Raw genomic sequence first — 22,480 nt, 5'->3', positions numbered from 1 at the left:
CACAGAGACAGCTGGGTGTAGGATGCTGTCATCAGGATTCCCAAAGTTTCCCAGTGGAGACTGTCGGTCTTGGTCAGCCTATGAACAGGCGAATGGGGTCTTTGGGAATTGACGTCTTGTGCCAGCATTCGCAGACGGAGTAGGTTGGGCGGTCGGTCTTCTTGGACCGCTTTAGTTAGAGAGACGGTCTCGGTGTCGCCTTCGGTCACAGTTGGAGGGGACCTCCCTGATAATGGCTGCATGCTCGAGGTGTAAGCTTGTGGATGTTGAGTAGTCACTGAAACCCAGACTAAGATCACTGGGGGGACCTCCTTTTGTTTGGCATGAGTCCAGTGCTCACAGAAGACACAGTCTTTTTTGGTTGCGAAGGCAGGGCAGGTTCTCCGGGTTTTTGAAGGCTACTGGCTGCGGGACAACTGAGGTTCTGCTGGAGGAGTCTGAGGGCGGGCAGGTCGGTAGGACTAGGGCCAAGTCAGTTGATATCTTCCCCTTCTTCTCTCAGCGTGGCTGTTCGGCCCTTCTTATTCTTGTTTCTTCTTGTTGGCTCTTGTCTCTGCAGAGGCAATGTTTTTGTGGTGCCCCTGAATACTAAATTCAGGGGCGCTTGAGGGAGGTATAGGTCAGGACCAATGAGTCCCTTCCTTTGGGTGAGTACACCCCCTATTATGCCACTCCCCAGCGGGATGGGGGCATAAGGCTCACTCTGGTTGGATGGTCCCCCCACCTTCAAGATGGCGGGGACTGAGAGTTGTGCTTCACCTTGACTCCCCCACCTGAGAGGTGGGGTTGGCAAAGGTGGGCCACCTCTCCTCCTAACTTGGTTTTCTCGCCAATTGCCCACCCAAAGTGGGGATCAGAACTGGTTGGGGCCAGTTGCTGGAGCAGCAAATGGCTGGGGGTAGCTCACAAAGGTGGTAAACATTTAAAGCTTCCCCTTTTTGGACCCTGCCCATCCTGGGGGAGGAGGCTTGGCATCTCATCCCGGGATATGCTTCGTTTCAGGGCCCAGAGAGTGGCAGGCTCTCGACCCAGGGGTCCGGAAACATGTCTGGTGGTGGCATTTGGCGAGCAGCCACTCAGCTAGGACACTAAAAGTAGGTCATTTTTCAGGGGGCATCTCTAAGATGCCTTCTGATTACATTTTTCATTAAATACCACACTTGCATTAGTGTAGGCTTACTGTGCTGATATCAAACTTCTCAGTTTATAGTAAAAAAAAATTGGTGCTGTGGAGTTTGTAAAGATCAACTCCCATACCATATACTCTTTATGGCATTTACTGCACTTACAATGTCTAAGAAGACACTGTAGGGGTATAGGAGACATGCACCTGTACCCTCACCACTGGTGTAGTGCACCCAGCTAGAAGGGTGGCTTATCTAGTCCAGGGCAGACCAGATTTATAAATGATTGCCAAGTCGGTCGTCATTTATAAAGTATTGCCAGAAACCAACATCACAGCAGTTCCTAGCAATGCATTTCACAGTTTTCAAATGGAGCACTGCACCAATCAATTTTCCTTTTTTTATTTTCAAAAAGATAATCCATAAATAGTTTTTTGTTTTTAAAATAAAAAACACAATGCTCAGTCCCCATGGTGAGGGAGCATTTAACAGTTTTCACTCCCCCTAAAAGCCAGGGATTCCTTGGTGGTGCCATGCAGATATAACTGACCTCTAATTCAACCCATCTATTTCAGGTGGGTGGAATTACTGGTCTGCCTCTGATGGCCCCTACTCCACAGGCCCTTGGAGGGGTTTATTTATGTTGGAGACAGAGTAGTCTCCGCAGTGATTAAACCTATAATGTACCGGCATCTCAATCAAATGGGCAGACCATTATCTTGGTGGTAAGCATGCTACATCACTGTTGCAATGGAGGGTGCTTACCGCCAAGATAGAAATCGGGCCCCTTCACCAAATCCTCAGAGATATTTTAAGGTGTGGGCAATGAAGGCATTTGCCGAGGGCACCTACATTTTAAGGGGCGTACTGGAAAAGTGTTTGTATAATTACAAAATGTTGGGCAATATATGGTTTGAATTTGCAAAATAAATGTAATAAAATTCCAAGTTGCTCCAAATAGCGACCCCCAGAAGGTTTCTTGCTCGGGGCTCCCCTAAACATCCACACCTTATGGCATTCAGAAGAGCTCTAAAGACTTGGTTGTTTACCATCTGATTTCCTAACCTGTCTCTATATCAGGAGTAATTCTTAGCACCAGGACACCCACGGGTAACAGAGCGCTGTTCAAGTGTCAAAAATAAATAAATAAATAAATAAGGTAAAGCTGCAAATCCTAACGGCAAGACAAATAGTGCAAGGTATTCATTCATAAAATGACATACTCAAACCGGGATAAATACATGAAATCTAACAGCAGAAGAGGAATGCTGTCCGGTTGATCAAATCTATTGCGCATCTCGTGTTTCAGTTTATAAAATTGAGGAGTCAATCTTTTGTCTGCCAAAATTATTAAACGTTAGTACAAGAGAACTACTTCTGCGCGCACTCTGCAAGCCATTACATTTCCCTCTCAATATTAAAGTAAGACTTTGTTATACATTTTAATACACGTCATTACTGGAACTCAATAACATCGCTCTTATGAATATGCCTCTTTGAAACATTGCATGAGGCATCTTGGGCATTTAAAAAAAGACAAGCAGCCATCGATTGAAAGGAGCTTTCACATTAACCATTGCAGGTTCACTCCAGTCGTACCTAAGCCTATTGACATGTTTCTTTATTTTACCACTACACAGCTTCCATCGTTACCAGAATGAATCAAAGCAGTAAAGGATGCCCACACATAAAATCATCTCAAATCTTTCACTTTGACACTAATAGTCTCGAATGTCCTTTGCAATCTATTGAGAACGTCACTGATTGAAAACACTTGGGATTTTGAGCATTCAAAAGCTATTCTCACATCTAAAGAAATAAAGGAAACTGCGGCTTGAAAGCTATTGTTGAAGTAGTACTTTAAACATAATACCGAAATCCAACAATAGACACAAACTATTTTCCAAGGCAGTTTAGACAAAGCGAAAGCAAAGTGTTTTTTCTTGAAGGTGAAACAAGTGACAATGTACCCTAGTGTGAACGGCAGGCTGTGAACATTCGATGATGGAATGTTTAGCATGTGAATCGCCTTAACTGGAATTTAAAAGAAAGTCTGGCATCAGAATCCGGCTGCTATAATAGGAGTTCAATCTTAGTACATACATCTAGGTTAAGGTACTTTTGTGTGAATGCCATTGAGAGAAAGCATACATATTTAAAAAAATGTGAAATATAAACATTGGGGCATATGAGGCGGTTCAGTTCTCTTCCCTTCACTCAAAAAAACAACTTGCATTGCAGTGTTTCATTGCGTGGAAGATTAGTACATTTGGGCCGTCATGTATTACCAATGGTAGTAATCAAAATTTTCAGGTTTTACACACATTAAGTAATAGGTAACATTTATCATCGAAGCAGTTTTGCTTCAATATGATTCCTAATTTCCTCTTTTCTTAAACACATTTCTGGAGACAGATGGCTGCATCTTTCCTACCTAGAATCATTTGTAAAACACAGTGGGGCCTAATACAAACTGCAGTTTATTAGAACTACAACAGAATTGCTATAGTACTCAGTCACGGCCGGCATGGCTCGCGGATGGGGCTGTGGGATTGGGGGTTGTGCGGGGAGAGGGTGTCGGGGGAAGTCATACTGAAGTTAATAAAAAATAAAATTAAAAAAAATTATAATTTAAACTTACTATGAGGCCAGGTCCTACGTCTTCTCAGCTCCTCCTCTCCTGCCTCCGACAGGAACAGGAAGCAGGCAGCCAGGCTCCCTCCCTTAAGCCAATCACAACACTGCAAGTAGTGTTGTGATTGGTCAGGACGGCACCCAGCCAGGGGCTTATGGGGGTGGGCACCTGCATGGAGAATGGCAGAATGCACATGATTGGTTTGGGTCGCCCGAGAGTGCTGAACAGACAGTCTTGTGCACTCAGGAGTGGGCACACCACTCCTCCTCTGCGCTCCTTTGAGAGCAGAGCAGACCCACCCACCACCTGCCCTAAAAATTATTACCATTTTATGTTTCTGCCTCTCGCAATGCAAACAGTGGGGCGAGGCTCCTCCACCATAGCGGAGGAGCCACCCCTGATCGTAAAGCAAAATGTTATTTACTATCCTATGTGTGGGGATCTATGCCTCTGCCTATCCCATCTAAAGTGCAGAGATCTGCTTCCCAACTGTGGAGATCAGCACACTTAGTTGTAAATTGTAGTCAGTGGCGGCCCATCTAGGTAAGTGCGGTAGGACAGAGTAGGGATGGGTGGTAAAAGTGACATCTGATGGGATAAAGAATATAAAATAAATAAGTAAAACTACTTACCTTGTGCTCGATACATCTCTCATGGATGACCAACTTTCAGAGAGCAAAAGTGATAGTAAAGTAGCAATGGTTATAATCATCTTGAACAAAGTCCAGAAGTAAATGGAAATGTATTTTGCACAAAGTGATAAGTAGCCAAAGGCCTTTACCAGGTTTGAGAATTATTAACTAGGGAGATGGTTGGTAAGTAGTTTTTTTTTAAGCTGGTAAGGTTATTGTCTGAATTTCAGGGGGGGGTGCAGCTCCAAACTTTGTGGGCACCCACCAAAAAGGATTGTTTAGGGTTATGACTTTTCTTGAATGCTGAACATTTGTGTAATAGGGGGTATGTACTATGACGTTGACAGGAACCATTTGAGAAATTTCTTAGCCAGATACTGTGAATGATCTATGTTTATGAACGACGCAGACCAGTTTGACAGTGTGCAGTCACTTCAATGATTTCAATGTGGGAGGGATGTAATCAAACTGGTTGACCCCTGAGGTCAGTCAAACTGAAGGATTTACATAGGCTTTGTCAAGGGCTCCATGAATTTTGGGAATGCTGGAAAGAATAATTGAGTCTAGATAAGACTAGAACTTGAATTACTTCTTTTAAATGTTATTCCTGTAAGAAGGGTTTAATTTCCCTGATGAGTCTGACCTCATGATTTTTCTTTCTTGACAGGATAGTGATATTTTTATGAAGATCTAGAATATGATTAAAAACGAAAAGCCTAAATATTTTGTACTAATAATGAAGGAGGGAAAGCACTCTGGAATGTTTGTGGAATGTAATCGCTCTACCATTGGCATGGATGATGCTTGAGACGAAATGAGATGGAACTCCATTTAAGAGAGTTGACCAAAATTGCATATTATTAAAGGGTGATTCCTTTTTCGAGACATCAGCAGGAGACAAAACGTTTAGGTAAAGCTGGGAGTCATCGGCAGATTTATGATAAGAAGGGCCAGCTTCTTTTATAATATTTGCAGAAGGTTCCAGATAAAGATTAAATAAAGCAGAATCTAGAAAGAACCTTAGAATATTCTTTGAGATACAGCTTCAGAGAGTCATCCAGTTTCAATCAATTGTGATTTGTTGACTAGAAATTGATTTCAAACACATCAGAACTTTCCTTTAGAAACCTGTGTGTTTTATTTGTGTTGTAAATAAGGGAGGCATAATTAACTGAAAGGTCAAGTAAAGATATCAGGCATTAATCGTTGTTCCCCAGGATGCAGAAAGCATCATCAACAATTTATAGAATGCCTGTCTCCGTACTCCTAACAGCTGTAATCACAGATTGGAACTCATTGAGAATATTGTCAAGATTATAGCAGCTATTGAAATCCATCAGATCCGCCATTTGTTTTAAGGTGGGGGGAAACGTGTAATTTCTTTTATTGTTCCCTGAAACATTTTGCAAAAATCCAATAAAACGTCATGAAATCACGCTCTTGTAGTGAAATGTGATTTGACAGCATTGTATGTCACAGTTTTTAATCTGAACACATTCCTCACGTTAAAATGTCTCAACAGATACAGACACAAATCTGGTTTGAGTAAAAATGTGTCTCTGCAATGCATTTTAGCTGAAACCAGTCTTCCACTGGTATCTTGTGAGAAATTATAATGCAAAATGCAATATTGGATATTTACATATATGAAATAATGTAATTTGGAGAAAATTCATGAATTTTGCATTTCAATGGCATCAGGACTAGTTTTTTAGTACTGGAAGCATTATTTTTAGACATTCTGAAAATATTTAGAGAGAGCTCAAAAGGGTAGAATAATATAGAACTAGGACACTACACATCTATTTGGCTAAATTAGCAGGTATGGGAAGATAAAAGAGGTATGAAGGGTTAAACTTAGATATAATATTGAGAAGGTCATTTTGAGATATATCTCTGAAACATCTCACAAACTGGACACATTGCACATTGTTTGCATTTTATTTATCAAGTGGATTGTTGGCTAGCAGAGGAAGAGATGATTAAGACTTTTTCAATTCAGTATCAAAAAAGAAGGCAAATTCCTCATAATTCTTTTTTAGGTCAGCCCTTTCTATAAGAAGCATGGATTTTGTTGCAGGTCTGACTAACAAGGAGAGTGTTTTGGCTTTTTTTTGGTTAGCTCAATTTGAGATTTGGTGGGCTGTGCTTTAGCATTGAAGACATGTTTTTTTTACAAGATCTTCTGATTACGTTATATTACCCATGATGGTGGTTTAATGCCAAGAGTGTTTAATCAATTATATGGGCTTATTTCTTCATTGAGGTCTTTGTTTATCTTTCTTTATCATGGGAAAGATCTTTTGCTCTGGGTATTTTTCTGAGGAATGTCATCCATGATATCAGTCAAAGTGCTCTTAAAATTGTTAATTGTTTCATTTATTTTTATAAGGATAGTGTTGGATTTAAGTATTCTTTTTCATATGTATATTATTTTAAATGAGTTAAATGTTCTTTATTTATTTTACATATTTAAAAAAATATTTTAAATGTAATTTAAAATATTAAGACAGCCTTGTCTTATGCCACCTGTTACTTAAAAAGCTGAAGTACATTCTCCCTTTTTTCCAAAACGTACCCTTGCAATTAAAAAAATTATAAATCTGGGACAAATAGTTAATAATGTCTATGGGTACGCCTCGTTCCTTTAGTGTTTGGCATAGTGTTTGATGGTTAACTAGGTCAAAAGCACTAGTTAGGTCTACAAAGCATAAATATAACACCCCCTCCTTTGCTAGGGTATATTTCCTTATTAGTAAATTTAGGTTGAGGCATTGTTCAACTGTACCAATACCTCTGCTGAATCCGTACTGGGCATCCAATAAGATGTTACCTTCGGTTGCCCACTTTTCGAGTCTTTCTAACAGCATACGGCCCATCACTTTAAAAGAGGAATCTAGAAGAGATATTGGTCGGTTGCAATTTGCCATTCCCCTATCCCCTTTTTTAAAAATGGGTACGATAATGCTCTCTAAGCAGGTTGCAGGTAAAGCGCCTTTTACTGTTGCAATAAAAGTGTTCTTTAGGATAAGTATCCAAAAAACCATATTAAACGTAAAAACATCAATTGGTACACCATCTGTGCCAGACGCTTTGCCATTTGCACTTTTTTCCAGTGCGGTTTTCAGCTCATCTTGGGTTATTGGAGCCATTCCAACCAGTTCTATAGTTATGAACTCATTTACATTGGTGTTAATACTTTTTATATCGCCTGGATTACAAATATGCTCAAAATGCGATACCCAGGCTTCTGGAGCGATAACTGAATCAATATTTGCTACAGTACTCTCATTAAAAAAAGAATGATTTACAGTTTTACAGAACAGCACTTGGTCATTCATAGCTGCTGCTTGGATTAATCTTGCCCACACCCCTTCACTTATCTCTTTTTTCCTTCTACTCTGGTCTGCTTGTAATCTTTCCGCACAATGCGAATCCTGGCATTATCTCTTGGTTTTTGTTGTATTGCCAGTTTCAGGTCTCTATTTAGTTTTGAGCATTAACGATTAAACCATCTAGGGTTTGTATTACACATTTACTTTTTCCTTTTAATTGTAAGACCCCTAGCAATGGAAGTGGTAATGTTACAAAAAGTGTCTACGATTGCTAAGACACGAAAAGTGGCTTCGAGACAGATATCAATGTCGCTTTGTGATTTCCCTATGAACTGTTCCATAAAAGTTACTGGATTTACTCCAGCCCATTTAATCGATACTCCGTTGTTACCATGGTTAATGATTTCTTTATCCAATAGTTTATCTCTTGTTCTAGGGACTAAATCAAGCCTGATTATAACAATTAAAGGATTGTGATCACTAAAAAGGCTATTTTCAATATAAGAAGTAATCACCTGGTTACCGCAGTTATGAGATACAATAAAGAGATCTATATCAGAAGACAACCTACATCCCACAAATGAGGGTACTGAATATATTCCATCAGTACCTATTGGTTCTAGGACAGTTAGATCATACTTAAATAATTGATTGTCTCACCATGCCCATCATGTTTAAAGTGTGGAATCCTGTCCCCCAAAGGCATCATAATACCTGCAGGAATCGCCCACCTCATGAGCACACTTAACACAATTGAAATAGCCCCCCCAAATAAGATTACAATCCCCTTTGACACTCTTCAGAAAATTGTCCAAATCGGTTTCCAACGATGTTATTACTTTACACTTTGGTTTGCCAAAAATGTTATTGTAAAAATTCATTATAACAAATACCTGGCTTTCTAGTGAACACAAATTGATACAATTTGGACATTACAAAGGTTTTACTTAGGGAAAGAGGTGAGGTAATCGCAATCAAAGTAGTGATCCCACCTTTTGCTCTTCCCATACTTGATAGTCTAGCGTTGGTGCTGATCGTTTGAAAGCCGTCAATGTAAAAAGGCTCAGTACACCATGTCTCTTGGTTTAGGATAATCATATATCCATTTGGCATGTTTAACCATTCTTTGTCTTTAAGTTTACTTTTAATGCCCGCTATATTCCAGTTCATACATTTATAAGTTTCACCGGTAGATAGCGGAAACCCACCACTCTCCTTTTCACCCTTATGTAAGTATCTGATAACATGTGTATGCAATTTAACCCCGCCCTCTTGTGGTCCCAAGGCCACTTGCTTTTCTTGTTCATTATTAGTGGTAAGGTTAAAAATGTTAATGGAATATTCACTGGCAGGCAGTTGGGCCACTTCACCCTGTCGTTCTAGTTGTGTAGGCATATACAAGAATTAACATTTTCATCCCTATTCAGTCTCCATTGATCACCCCTTATCCCTCTAAGTCAATCCACTTCGCTACACCAACGGAGTGGAGAGAATCTGTTATACAGCAGGAGATTAAACATCAGTTGGCATCTTTGTTTTATGGGGTATTTGTTTGGAGTGGGTTTGTGGAAGAAACCTAATTGACTGCCATGATATGATCAATCCTTAGCTCGACGGGATCCGTTTTAGTTATGCGCTAGATCCTTTAACATAATACCCACCAACTTACTGTTTCGGAAGTTAACCACTACACATGCTCCTTCACATGATTTTCTAGAATCACCTACCCAATCAACTCTTCTTAACATGATTATATTTTTTTAGCGCCTTGAGACCTTGTGGTGAACTGTGCGCTCTATGAGAATGTCTGACTATGACTATAGCGATATACGCCCTGACAACAGAATTTGTAGCAAACCAGTGTACCACTTGATTTTTTAAACTATCATATGTTTCTCTCTGGTTAGATTTGGGTTTTGGAACAATTTTTAGGACAATAACATATGATGTTGCCTGGGGTGGAAGATTAAAAGATACTTTATGAATGAGATCATCCTCACCAGGTGGTACTCTACTAGATGAGCGTGAGGTATCAGATTCCCTTACAGTATGGGGGTTGTCAAGCATTTTAAGTCCTTTATCCAATCTCTGGCATACAGCTGGTTGTACTATTATTACCTTGTTCAAAATTAGCGTATTAGACTTATTTGACTCTCTATGTACAACCTTGTTGTTTGTACAGTCCCTCACCTCTATAACATTACTATGTGTATTTTGGTCTAGGCCTGTAGCACCAGGTTTTTTTTTATATTTGGCAAATGGTTAATTAGGACCAAATCTGTTAGAAAAGCCATGTTTTTCTGTAATGATTTAATATCGGACAGAAGTCGTTTTTCAATATTATCTAATTTACCATGAAGTTTTTTTAACAGCTTTTCATGATTATTTTCCACCTAACTGTCCTTTTTACATTCATCCTTTTTGGGAACAGATTTAATAGCCCCCGCTTATTCTTAGGTTTATGTTTTACGGTAGAAGTAGAAGTAGTAGTAGGCTTTTTTGCCTGCCCCTCAGCCTGCTCTTCCATAGATGGGATAGTAACCATTGTTGGTTGATTCTTTTTCTTTTTAGCCGGTGAAGATATTGGAGATGTAACAATAGTCAATGATGAAATCTCTAATGTCGAAATGAATACACAAGGGTTAAGATGACCATTAACTTGTCCATGTGGGTTTTCAAGATCGAAATCAGTCCATCTACCACATCCTGTCTCCTTTTCCTTTTCACTCTTCTCATGTGCACATGTTCGTGATACTGCCTCGCTCTCTAATACATTGTCCCTTAACACAGCATTTAGTGCGGAATTAGTGGTCGCCAATTGTTCTTCCACTTGCGCAATTTCACTGTCAATGATTCCCACAGCAGTTTTTAAATAGCATGTAATTGGGGCAGTTTTAGGGGGTAGTTTTCCTCCTAAAATAATTACCTTCCTTTCACCCATATTAAATGGGGATGGCAGTTATCACACAAAACAAGCTGAGATCTTACCATTGTCTTCGATAGTAAGGCCCTGCCCTGCCACGTCCTGTCACCATTAGCCCAGGCGTCCTGCAGTATGGGAGTTCTGTGTTGCTTATATATGCCTCCCAGTACGGGATGATGACAAGGCGGCATTTGCACTACTTGTGGCGCTTGTAGAGGAAGCTCTTTGACTCCAGTGGCCGTGGCAGCAAAGGTCAAGAAACAGATGACCACCGGCAACAGCCTCCTCAGTATGTCAAGAATTCTGCCCCAAATGACTCCAATGGCAGGTGAGTTTTTTTTAGGCTCCCGCACTGGGGGAGTCCTGTGCTGCTTATATGCGCCTCCTGGCGTGGGGTGTTGACAAGGCGGCGTGCGCGCCGCTTGTGACGCTGGCAGAAGTAGTTCTTTGACTTCAGTGGCGGTGGCGGCAAAGGTCGAGAAACAGAGGACCGCCGGCAACAGCCTCCTGAGTATGCCAAGAATTCAGCCCCAAATTAGTCCAATTGTGGTGGCGGCAACAACGATAGGCAGGTGAGTTTTGTTTAGGTTCCATTTATAAGTTAAACTAAATAAGTCATTGATATTCATATCTTGTTTCTCTAATAGTCCTAGATTACCATTACAAATTCTTGAGGATCCTGCTAAAGATTTTAAGATAACACCACTGATCCAGTACAGTAATCTGTCAGTATTCTTATTCCAGTAGCAGAATGTATAGTGCTTCTGCCACTTCTTATTTCTTCAAGTAAAATACATAGTTGTGAAGACATTCTTTTATCTACCTTTTCTTTACAAGAAGTTGTAAAATGAGGCAAATGGTATAGTCCATTTAACACTACATTTGCATAACAGTTCACTCTAGATTTAATATTAAAGTGATACCATTCTATTTCCTGATGGTGCTGTAGTTTGTTTTCTTTTCTTAGGTCCTTGTTTTTTTTCTTTTTGTTCATCTTTCTGTTCAGCTCTGATATACTGCTTTGATATTTTCCACTTTGGAAACATTATCAATTTTTCAAACACAGGATACTGGCCTAAATGAGGAGCATATTGACCTCTCATCCATTTATACTCCCTTACACAGCTCACAGCAGCACTAACTTTCTTCTCATCAAAATTAATCAGACATCAACCAAACAATGTTTCAATTTGTGACAAAGCTACATATGACATTCCTCTTTTGAATACACTACTACCAATATTAACAACAGCTGTATCTTCACTTAAACCTTGCGATTTGTGGATACTTACTACATACACTAAAGACACTGTGAACTGTTTTCGCTACACATACAAATCTTTCACGAGTATGAAAAGTACAACGCATCTACCAATCTGCTTAACTCCACCAACATCATCAACTTTTATGGCTAAGTACTCCACGTCAATTCTGTTTGGATAATTAATACATTTACTACCTTCATCCATTGCGCCATTCACTAGCCCTTCTTCAACATTTTAATTACAAAATGAAATAACACATCAATTTTTACAGATACCTAACTGTTTTCTGTTTTTCTAATCATGCAGTTTTCGACGCAGACTTTTCTAAACTATCTAATTTTAATTCCAGTTTTCTGTTAGTAGCACTGTAACTCTTTGATGTTCCATTTTATCATTTGCTGTAATTTTGATGAGCTCTTTTTTCCAGTTGAAATACTTGTTTATTGAATTTACTACACTCCTCAAGAGTTGGCATCAAACAACCAATAGACTTCTCTTCCTTAACAAAATTATACATTACTTCTGCAGCTGAAACATTACTTGGAAATAGATTTTTGATGAGATGAGATTCTATTAGTCTTTTTCCCTTCTTGTGGGGACTCCCACTTTTATGTCCTTTAGTACATCTCCATAAAATATATCTGATGCTTGTTGCATATTTTGAAATAATTCTCTGTATTCAAAGTTTTCCAAAATGTTTACATTTCCAATACTTCCTAGTGAATTCCTTGTCTCATTATGTAGTAGTATCTTGAAGACCAGTTGTCCTTTGACTTGTTGTACCAGTTGTCCAAAGACTATATAGGGGCCTTATACAACGTCGGTTGGAAAGGTTCCAAATGGGATTCGGATTCACCAAATCACATTTGGAACTTATGTTTCGACCGAATCGGATACATTTCTGACCGACCGAATACAATGCAGGGAAGCCATTTGGGCCGTCCGATTAAGTTCTGAACAGCATGCGGATAGCCCGAGTCATTCGGAGCTGAATCGGACAGCTCTATGAACACAGTTTCAGACCGAGCAATTACGATGGCCGATTCTGACAGCCATTCCAAATTGGTTTGCCCGACACAAACTGACTGATAGAATCTGACTTTGGGGGCCCATAGCAGGCCCCCTTCAATCATAGACCTCCGGTTGGGGCCCGTGGGGGTACCCATTGAACCTCTCTTTCCACTGATGCAGAGTGTGAAAGTGTAACCTGGGCACGGTGTCACGCCCTGAAGAGGGGCCCCCATTAATCATGTGCGACCCCCCCCTCTTATCTCCGCAGCCTACACAGCCCCCTGGATGGTCGGAACAGGAGAGGTATAGTTGCAATGACGAGGAAGAAGAGGACTGGGGGCCCTTTAAGTGGACTGGAAGTCTGATGGAGGAGGAGGAGCCACGCGACCCGATTAAAGGCGGCGCCGACAGTCCACAGGTGTGTTACTACACCGGAGGAGCGGAAGCAGGGAAGAGGAGTGGAGCAGAGGAGCGAGTTGGATACGTGAGGAGACCCTAGAGGAGGTGGGGAGACCGGGAAGGAGAAGACGGAACATGGCATCATCGGATCAAGAATTGACGGGACCGGTGGCGAGTTCTGAGAGTGCGGAGAGCCAATCGACGGGACCAGCTAAGCCCGGAGGCCAACCCCACAAGCCCACCCGTACACCAGGAGGGGTACGGCTAGCCGAGGTACGTGAACTATTCCTGGGGTGGTGGAGGAGGAAAGGCAGACGCCTGACTTAGAGTAATCAGTTCCGCTAAGAGCCTGGGTACCCGCATCTGCGAACACCGTCAATTTCACTGTCACGTTACCTTCTATAAGTGCACCGGGTGACTCCCTCACATTCCTCACTCCCCCCTCAATACTCCGGGGCATTTACACCAGAGTACCTACTTGTCCTCTCTTCTGCTTACTTCCTCGGTGGTCAGCGAGGGCGGACATAACGGAGCCTCCGGAGCCCAGCAGGAGGAGGAGCCCCGTCCGGAGAAGGGAGGAGGGAGTACTCCGGAAGACCAGGCAGGAGAGAAGCCGATCGCCCCGTAGAGGCTCAACGAGAAAAACTTGTACCGATAATCTGTTAGCTAACATAAAACAAACTACAGCAAAAACTCGCCTCCTACCAATTCATAGCCCCGCGGCAACAGTGGTGGAAAATGTGGGCATAACCTCCGTCTGTCCACCAAAGATGGATGATGTTGTACAGGCCCTGGTACAAGGACAGGAAAGACTGGAAAGAATTGCTGAGCAGCAGCTGCGCGCTGCAGAGGCCGACAGGGAGATCATCAAAACGGCTGTTGTAGCCCGTGCCTTGGATCCCCCTATGGCAACCGGATCAGTGGCAGTAGGCGGTGCACCCCATACCATTGGAGGGGTGTCCCTGCAGAAATACCAGCCCGGTGAGGCTGGGCAGGTGCGAAATGGCCATTCTTCCTGGCCCCATTGTTGGTGGGAGAGGCTCAGGCGGCCTACCAGGTGGCAAACCCTCGCGGGGACACCTCCTACTCTGACATTAAAAAGATTATATTGGATCATCTGGGACTGGACAAAGAGGCGTACAGGCTTAGGTTCAGGAGGGAGAGAGGCGTTCCAGGGGAGACGCCTAAAACCTTGTTCGTCCGCCTTAAGATGGCAGCCGATAAATGGCTCAAACCTAACGAGAGCACTAAAGAAGAGATAATGGACCGTATCTATCTTGAGCAATTTCTAGAGGCACTCCCCTTCTCCACACAACGGTGGCTAAAACAACACCATGACCTAACCACCAACCAGGCAGTCGAGATGGCGAATACATTTTCAAGAGTGCAGCAGAGACCACCCATGGCCGGGGGGTCAGAAAGACAGAAAACCCTCTTCAAAAACTAGAAGAGACCAGTGAAGGCCCAGGAGCCAGTGAAACCCCGAAGTTGGAGGCCGGAGCCCCTGCCACACAGTGGGCCGCAATGTTTTGAGTGTGGAACCTGGGGACACATTGCCCGACATTGCCCTCGTCGGAAACATGAAGAGGAGCCCATGGAGGTCGGGCACTTACCCCGGACCGTGTTATACTCGGCCGAGATGGGGCATGCATATCGAGTGAGTATGGGTATTAATGGTAACCCAGTAAAAGCCCTTCTCGACTCCGGATGTCGCCAGTCCGTAGTCCAGGCCCACCATGTGCGTCCCCACCAGATTGTGCCCAGAGAGAAAGTAGATATCAGGTGCGTCCACGGGGACGTGAAACCCTATCCCGTGGCCGTACTCCCCTTGGTTCCCCAAACTGGCATCCCCTCGCGAGTCAAAGTGGGAGTGTTGTCCTCCCTACCGGAAGACCTAATAATAGGAACGGATAACCCAGCTTTACTGGAGATGTTTAAGCAGAGCCTGACCCCCGAGAAAAAGGAAAGAATCCCCTCAAGGATACGGAAGTCCTTGCCAGCCCTGGTCTCTCCCGAACCCTGGGTATTGGACCGGAGTTTTCAGTTCCCACTGGCCAATGATGCGACTTTGTTTTATGCCTGGGAGAGTGCCCACCAAAACTAAGATCTTGTCCCCATTAAATATCCTCGCCTGTTCATTAAAATTGACTTGCTTTACAGACAGGGGAAAGAAAACAACCCCGAGCAGTTACTGGTACCTGTGTCCTTTCGTGAGCAAGTGCTGTTCTATTCCCACTCACACTTGGTGACAGGCCATACTGGAGCCGAAAAAACGACGCAAAATCTGCTGAAATGCTTTTACTGGCCAGGAATTTACAAGGATGCCATGGTATATTGTCAGGAATGTGACATTTGCCAAAAACTGAACATGACCAGACCACCCGCCGTTCCATTGCAACCTCTTCCAATTATTGGAGTCCCATTTGAAAGAGTAGGGATGGACCTCATAGGGCCTCTACCCAAGACCAGAAAAGGATACCAATATGTGCTAGTCCTAGTAGACTACTCCACTCGATTTCCCGAAGCCTTCCCCCTAACGTCGGGGACAACAAAAAACGTAGCAGACAAAATGCTGGAGCTATTCTCCCGAGTGGGTTTCCCGAAGGAAATATTAACAGACCAAGGGACACCTTTTGTGTCTCACCTCATGAGAGAAGTATGTGCCCTCCTACACATCCACCAAATCCGAACTGCCGTATACCACCCCCAAACTGATGGCCTAGTGGAGCGGTACAACCGTACCCTGAAGACCACCCTGCGAAAGATGTTGGAGGTAAACAGTGCAGAGTGGGACCAAGTTCTCCCCCTCGCATTATACGTCATCAGAGGACAAAAACAAAGTAGCTTGGGTTTCTCCTCATTTGAGCTATTATATGGTAGGCAGCCTCGGTCCCTATTGGACATGACCAAAGAAGCATGGGAGAGGGAGACCCCGGAAGAGATAGCCAATACCCTGGAGTATGCCAGAACACTTCAGTCCAAATTGGGCAAATTAAGAGACTTGGCGTTTGCTAACCTGGAGAAAAGCCAGATGAAAAAGAAGAAGCTATACGATAAAGGAAAGAAATGGCGAAGACTCTCAGTAGGCGACTGGGCTCTGGTCCTTCTGCCCTCCTCGACACAAAAGTTCAAAGCGGAGTGGGGCGGACCCTACAAAGTCGTTGAAACGATTGGAAACACCAGTTACCGACTACAGATCCGTCCCCGGACAACGCAGGTGTACCACATAAACATGTTAAAAAAATGGCTTGGTACCCCTCCTGCCGAGATCCATCTGACAGAACCGAAAAGACCCAACCCCTCAAATACCCTCGATAAACGCGTGATCAACGAGGACTTGAGGGAAACAGAGAGACAGGAGCTAATGAAGACACTACAAAACCACGCCCAGGTTTTTTCAGACACACCAGGAAAAACCTGTCTAGCAGAACATAGCATCAATACTATACCGGGGAAAAGCGTCAAGATCAAGCCGTATCTGATACTGGAAGCCCGAAGGAAAGGGGTCCAACAAGAAGTAGAAGAGATGCTGAGACTAGGGGTTATCCGACCTTCCCATAGCGATTGGTCGAGTCCGATCGTTCTGATACCTAAACCGGACGGGACACGTCGGTTTTGTATGGACTTTAGAGCGCTGAACGACATTTCCACATTCAATGCTTATCCCATTCCGAGAATAGATGAACTCATTGAAAAACTCGGTGAAGCAAAATATATCAGTACGATCGACCTTACCAAAGGCTACTGGCAGGTCCCACTGAAGGAAGAAGACAGGCACAAGACCGCATTCACCACGGAATCAGGGAGATACGAATTTACGGTTCTCCCATTTGGCCTTCATGGGGCACCCGCCACCTTCCAAAGGTTGATGAACAATGTGCTTAAAGACATCTCTGCCTTCACATCCGCATATCTTGATGACATAGTCATCTTTAGTCCGGACTGGAGAACACATCTGCAACACCTACACCAGGTGTTGGAAACACTCGCCCAGGCAGGATTAAAAGAAAACGCAAAAAAGTCAAGGATCCCGTTCCAAAAAGTTAAGTACCTGGGTTATGTACTCGGTCATGGCCTTATTGAGCCCCAAGTGGAGAAGGTAAGGGCCATAGCTGAGACCCCATTCCCATCAACAAAAAAAGAACTGCGTGCGTTTTTGGGCCTCATAGGCTATTACAGACGGTTTATACCACGCTTTGCGCAGATGGCCGCCCCCCTCACAGATGCACTACAGACGAAAGTGAAACAGTCGGTACTACGGACACCCACGCCGGCCATGTCCGAGGCATTCACCTCACTGAAACGGACAATCACCTCAACCCTGATACTCACCTCGCCTGACTTTTCACGTCCCTTTTCCCTCCATACTGATGCCTCGGACTATGGTATTGGGGCTGTGTTGTCCCAAGTGGGTGGGAATGGTATCGACCATCCGATTCTGTTCATCAGCCGGAAGCTGTTTCCAAGGGAACTCAAGTATCCGACTGTTGAAAAAGAATGTCTGGCCATCAGGTGGGCGGTGGAGAAGTTGTCCTATTACCTGGAGGTTTGTCACTTCTCACTTTACACTGACCATGCCCCCCTTCTCTGGATGGCCCGCAACAAGTCCAACAATGCGAGGGTCATGCGGTGAATCCTGGCGCTACAGCCTTACTCCTTCAGCGTCCACCACGAGAAGGGGGTCGACAATAAGGGGGCCGACTTTCTGTCCAGGAATCCACTTCCCGAACAGAAGTGTTCAGGGGGCATGGTGTGTAACCTGGGCACGGTGTCACGCCCCGAAGAGGGGCCCCCATTAATCATGTGCGACCCCCCCTCTTATCTCCGCAGCCTACACAGCCCCCTGGATGGTCGGCACAGGAGAGGTATAGTTGCGATGACGAGGAAGAGGAGGACTGGGAGCCCTTTAAGTGGACTGGAAGTCTGATGGAGGAGGAGGAGCATCGCGACCCGATTAAAGGCGGCGCCGACAGTCCACAGGTGTGTTACTACACCGGAGGAGCGGACAGCGTGAAGGAGAGCGGAGAGGCGGGAAGCAGCGAAGAGGAGTGGAGCAGAGGAGTGAGTTGGATAAGTGAGGAGACCCTAGAGGAAATGGAGAGACCGGAAAGGAGAAGACGGAACACGGCATCATCGGATCAAGAATCGTCGGGACCGGTGGCGAGTTCTGAGAGTGCGGAGAGCCAATCGACTGGACCAGCTAAGCCCGGAGGCCAACCCCACAAGCCCATCCGTACACCAGGAGGGGTACGGCTAGCCGAGGTACGTGAACTATTCCTGGGGTGGTGGAGGAGGAAAGGCAGACACCTGACTTAGAGTAATCAGTTCCGCTAAGAGCCTGGGTACCCGCATCAGCGAACACCGTCAATTTCACTGTCACGTTACCTTCTATAAGTGCACCGGGTGACTCCCTCACATTACTCACTCCCCCCTCCCCCTCAATACTCCGGGGCATTTACACCAGAGTACTTACTTGTCCTCTCTTCTGCTTACTTCCTCGGTGGTCGGCGAGGGCGGACATAACGGAGCCTCCGGAGCCCAGCAGGCGGAGGAGCCCCGTCCGGAGAAGGGAGGAGGGAGTACTCCGGAAGACCAGGCAGGAGAGAAGCCGATCGCCCCGTAGAGGCTCAACGAGAAAAACTTGTACCGATAATCTGTTAGCTAAAATAAAACAAACTACAACAAAAACTCGCCTCCTACCAATTCATAGTCCCGCGGCAACAGAAAGGCACCATGGAGTGCCTGCCACAGGGTGCAAGGTTTTCCCCAACCACCCCTTTTTTCAATGGGAGCCTGTGTTCTCATTTGGAACACAGGCTCCCATTGAAAGTTGACCGAACGATGTTGGGAAGCATTGTTATCGGTCGAACTTGCAGAACCCAATTTGGTGTGAAATGATTCTGAAACTGATTTGTTTGGAAGAGTTTGCAACCGGCATCATAATCGGACCCTAAGTGTTTGCCTCCAAAAAGCACGACGTAGTCAGTGTTTAATATGTTCTGCATTCTTAAATGTTTAAAAGATAGCATTAGGTTAGTCACCATGCTGACTTCCTCAATAATTAGTAGTTTTAATTTCTTTAATACTTTTGCCACTTCATGACAAGCATCATCAGATAATTTGTTGTATTCTAATTTGTTGTCATTTTCAACAGGCAGCATTAATAATCAATGAAGAGTAACTCCTTTAATATTATGTGCAGCTAAGCCTGTTGGTGCAGTAACTGCACACAACATATTTAGATCTGTTGTCTTCTGTAGATAACTTGTAAGTGCTTCACCACTTATGTACAATAGAACAGGTTTATATGTAGGGCATGCATACTGTTTTTTCTCATGCAGAAATCCATGATCTACTTTACCTTTTACATCTTCAAATATTTATTTCTTATCTGTATTTAATTGCTGTATTAGTTGTTCTACATCCAGTTTCCTGTCTTACTTGCTGCATTGCATTCTCCATCTCATTCATACTAATGCAGGTGCTGGATTTTGACTGCTCTGAGAACTCTCTCTCTCTAGCTATCTCAGCAGCAATTGTTTCTTCTTCTTCAATCTCATCTCTCAACATTTGAAATTACACTGGAAACACAGAGCACTCAATGGTGTCTTTCACAGCATTGAATAAGTCTTCATAACAGTCAAATTCTGCAAGTAGCTCACATTCAGTGTGCCATGGCTTGAACAATTGCAACAGGGCTAAATAGAAAAACTCTCTTTTTTGGAGTATGGCAACTTAGCTTTCAATGGTTAGGAACATTCCCTTTGTTATGTCTGACCAAACATCCTTCACATCCATCAACAGCACATTTTCTTTCTTCTATGTTTTCACTGACATTATTTATTTATGTATGATGTTGAAGTATTTCATACAGACACATCCTTTCTAGATGAGGACCCCTTCTTGGATAATACGGATCTACCATGTTAGTCTTCCGAATATCTGTAGGGGTTACTCAAACTTTGCAAAATATTGGATTTCAGGAAAACATTTCCGTACTCTATTATGACTATTAGCAAGCCCTAAACTCACTCATAGAACCGCTTTAGATTTAGAAAATAAACTTGCTGAACTTAACTGGTCAGTACATTGATAAGTGCTGATCTATGTGGGAGAAAGCATTATCAAACTAAAACTGTATAATTTCTTTGTAAGAGTTTTTTCTGTTGTAATCTCCTCCCAAATCTTGATTTTCTCTAATTTTGTTAGATAAGAGGTGTAGTACCGAGCAACAGCAATTGAATTATATCTGTAAAAAACTGTAGATCCAAAATCTCATTCTACATCTTCAAAATCACAGGATTGTAGTCATTGATATATTTGGGACTTCTGTTCTTCTGAGCTTGTATGTGTTCTTTGGTGATTTCCGTGTGAGAGTGTGTCTGACTGCATACAAAAAGCTGTTAACTCTTCCTTCTGAGATCACAGGTCGTGGAAATCCAAAATGACATCTTTTATACATTTTCCTTTCTATGTATATTTTCTACAACAGTAATGCCCACACATATGAATTTGGAATAATAAAACTTGTTATCTTAACATTTTGTCATCACTCACCATTGGTTTGATGTTAGTGACATACTGCTCTATGAAAGACAACACAGACTCATCAGTATCTGTTGCAAACTTTGTGGCATCTATAACCAATAATAGCATGTGAATATGTGGAGCACATTTGGCTTGGTATTCTTTGTAAGATAGAGACTTACAGCCATTAAAGTTTTCTTACTGTGAGCCCTCTATTCCTTTTTAACTTCACTTTTCTTTACACCTTCACCCTTTGCGCTGCACTTTGTTCCATTTGGTGATCCCACGCATGGTCAAACAAGCGATTGTGGGCTTGACCCCAGTCCTACCAGGCGGTCCTGGAAGTAGTCTCACTGATTTAGAGACACACCAGCCCGGCCCTGTGGATGACCAGATGAGAAAAATCAGATCACCAACAAGATTTTGATGGTAATCCATCTCTGGATCTTGGGTCTCACCTACTCTTGCTGGTGGTTACGTGCGTTGGATTGTTAAACTTTATACAAAGACCATTCTGTTATTTAGTTACACATTTTGCAGACCTTATACAGTGTATGGTCCCTGAAACACATTTGGTTTCACGCTAGACACCCAGGTTTCTGTGTATATATAGATTGGTATTCTTTGTGCCAGAACAAATCAGTCACTTCACCGAGTGGTGTATTACTCTTGTTATCTGTGGTCTTCATAGGGGGCGATTCCGATCCTGGAAAAACACTGTACAACTCGAGGTATGGAGCGTTTTCCCCACACAACTCGTACTTGTAAGGATTCCCCTACAACCTAGGAAGTACGATCCGTACAAATAGTAAAAAAGACCATACAACTCGTATATACAAGCGATACCGATTCAGATTGCTCTGTACGCGACGTCCCCATGTATTTCCGGCAGCAGTTTACAACCCGTCAAGTACGATTCATACAAATGGTACTCCGTATGGCTCTTTTTTTACAGGAGCCAAAAAGTGCCGGGAAAACCTTGTACACCCCGAAAACAGTACGAGACAGACCCCCCATGTACGCGGCGTACACTCCATGAATACAGGGGTACGGTGCGTATGTACGGTGCCTAAAGATGACACAGAAAGTGGGGTACGGTGCGTATATACGCGATGAAGGTACTGGTCGTGTACGCACCGTACAAGCACTGTACCCCAAAATCGTGTATGTATGCACCGTACCCCGAATTCGCCTGTGTACGCACCATACCCCAAAATTGCGTATGTATGGTGCTTATATGCACGATGTTGGGGTACGCACCATACACAAGCCTTGCATGTGGGGGGACCCCTGTATGCCTCATACCCCTATACGACCCGTACCCCGGTATGAGTCATACCCCCAGAACGAGTCATACCAGGGTACGAGGCGTATAGGGGCTCGCTTCGTTTTAAGGAAAATAAAAATCCAGTATCAGAATCTGCCCCTAAATGTCTCTGTAACACATTGGATTATTCAAGCATGTTAAACTGCCTTTATTGGCACAACATACACATAAGTTGTGCCTGTATGTGTGAATGAATTGTTGCATGCTTCTTTAACAACCTCATATGGTGTTTCAGTGTCAGTCTGCTTTTTTAATTAGGTATGTCAGATTAAGTCTGGATAAAGGCTGGATGTATAATGTGC

The 22,480-nt window shown here is 43.4% G+C and overlaps 1 protein-coding gene and 1 long non-coding RNA gene across 2 annotated transcripts in view; both read right to left on the bottom strand.

Annotated features, from left to right (window-relative positions):
• The window catches only part of LOC147707445 (isoaspartyl peptidase/L-asparaginase-like), a 1,215,953-nt gene that overhangs the window by 1,189,741 nt on the left and 3,732 nt on the right, over nt 1-22,480 (bottom strand). The window lies entirely within an intron of this gene.
• Nucleotides 11,266-20,573, bottom strand: LOC147707446 (uncharacterized). The gene is made up of 3 exons (XR_015296453.1): nt 19,057-20,573; nt 12,190-13,121; nt 11,266-12,138 (listed from the first exon to the last, which is right to left on the bottom strand). It is a non-coding gene; the product is annotated as an uncharacterized LOC147707446 (long non-coding RNA).

Source organism: Lissotriton vulgaris, chromosome 6 (assembly GCF_964263255.1).
Source record: "Lissotriton vulgaris chromosome 6, aLisVul1.2, whole genome shotgun sequence".
NCBI classification, from domain to species: domain Eukaryota; kingdom Metazoa; phylum Chordata; class Amphibia; order Caudata; family Salamandridae; genus Lissotriton; species Lissotriton vulgaris.
Note: the sequence above shows the minus strand (reverse complement) of the source record. Positions and strands in the feature narration are given on the sequence as shown.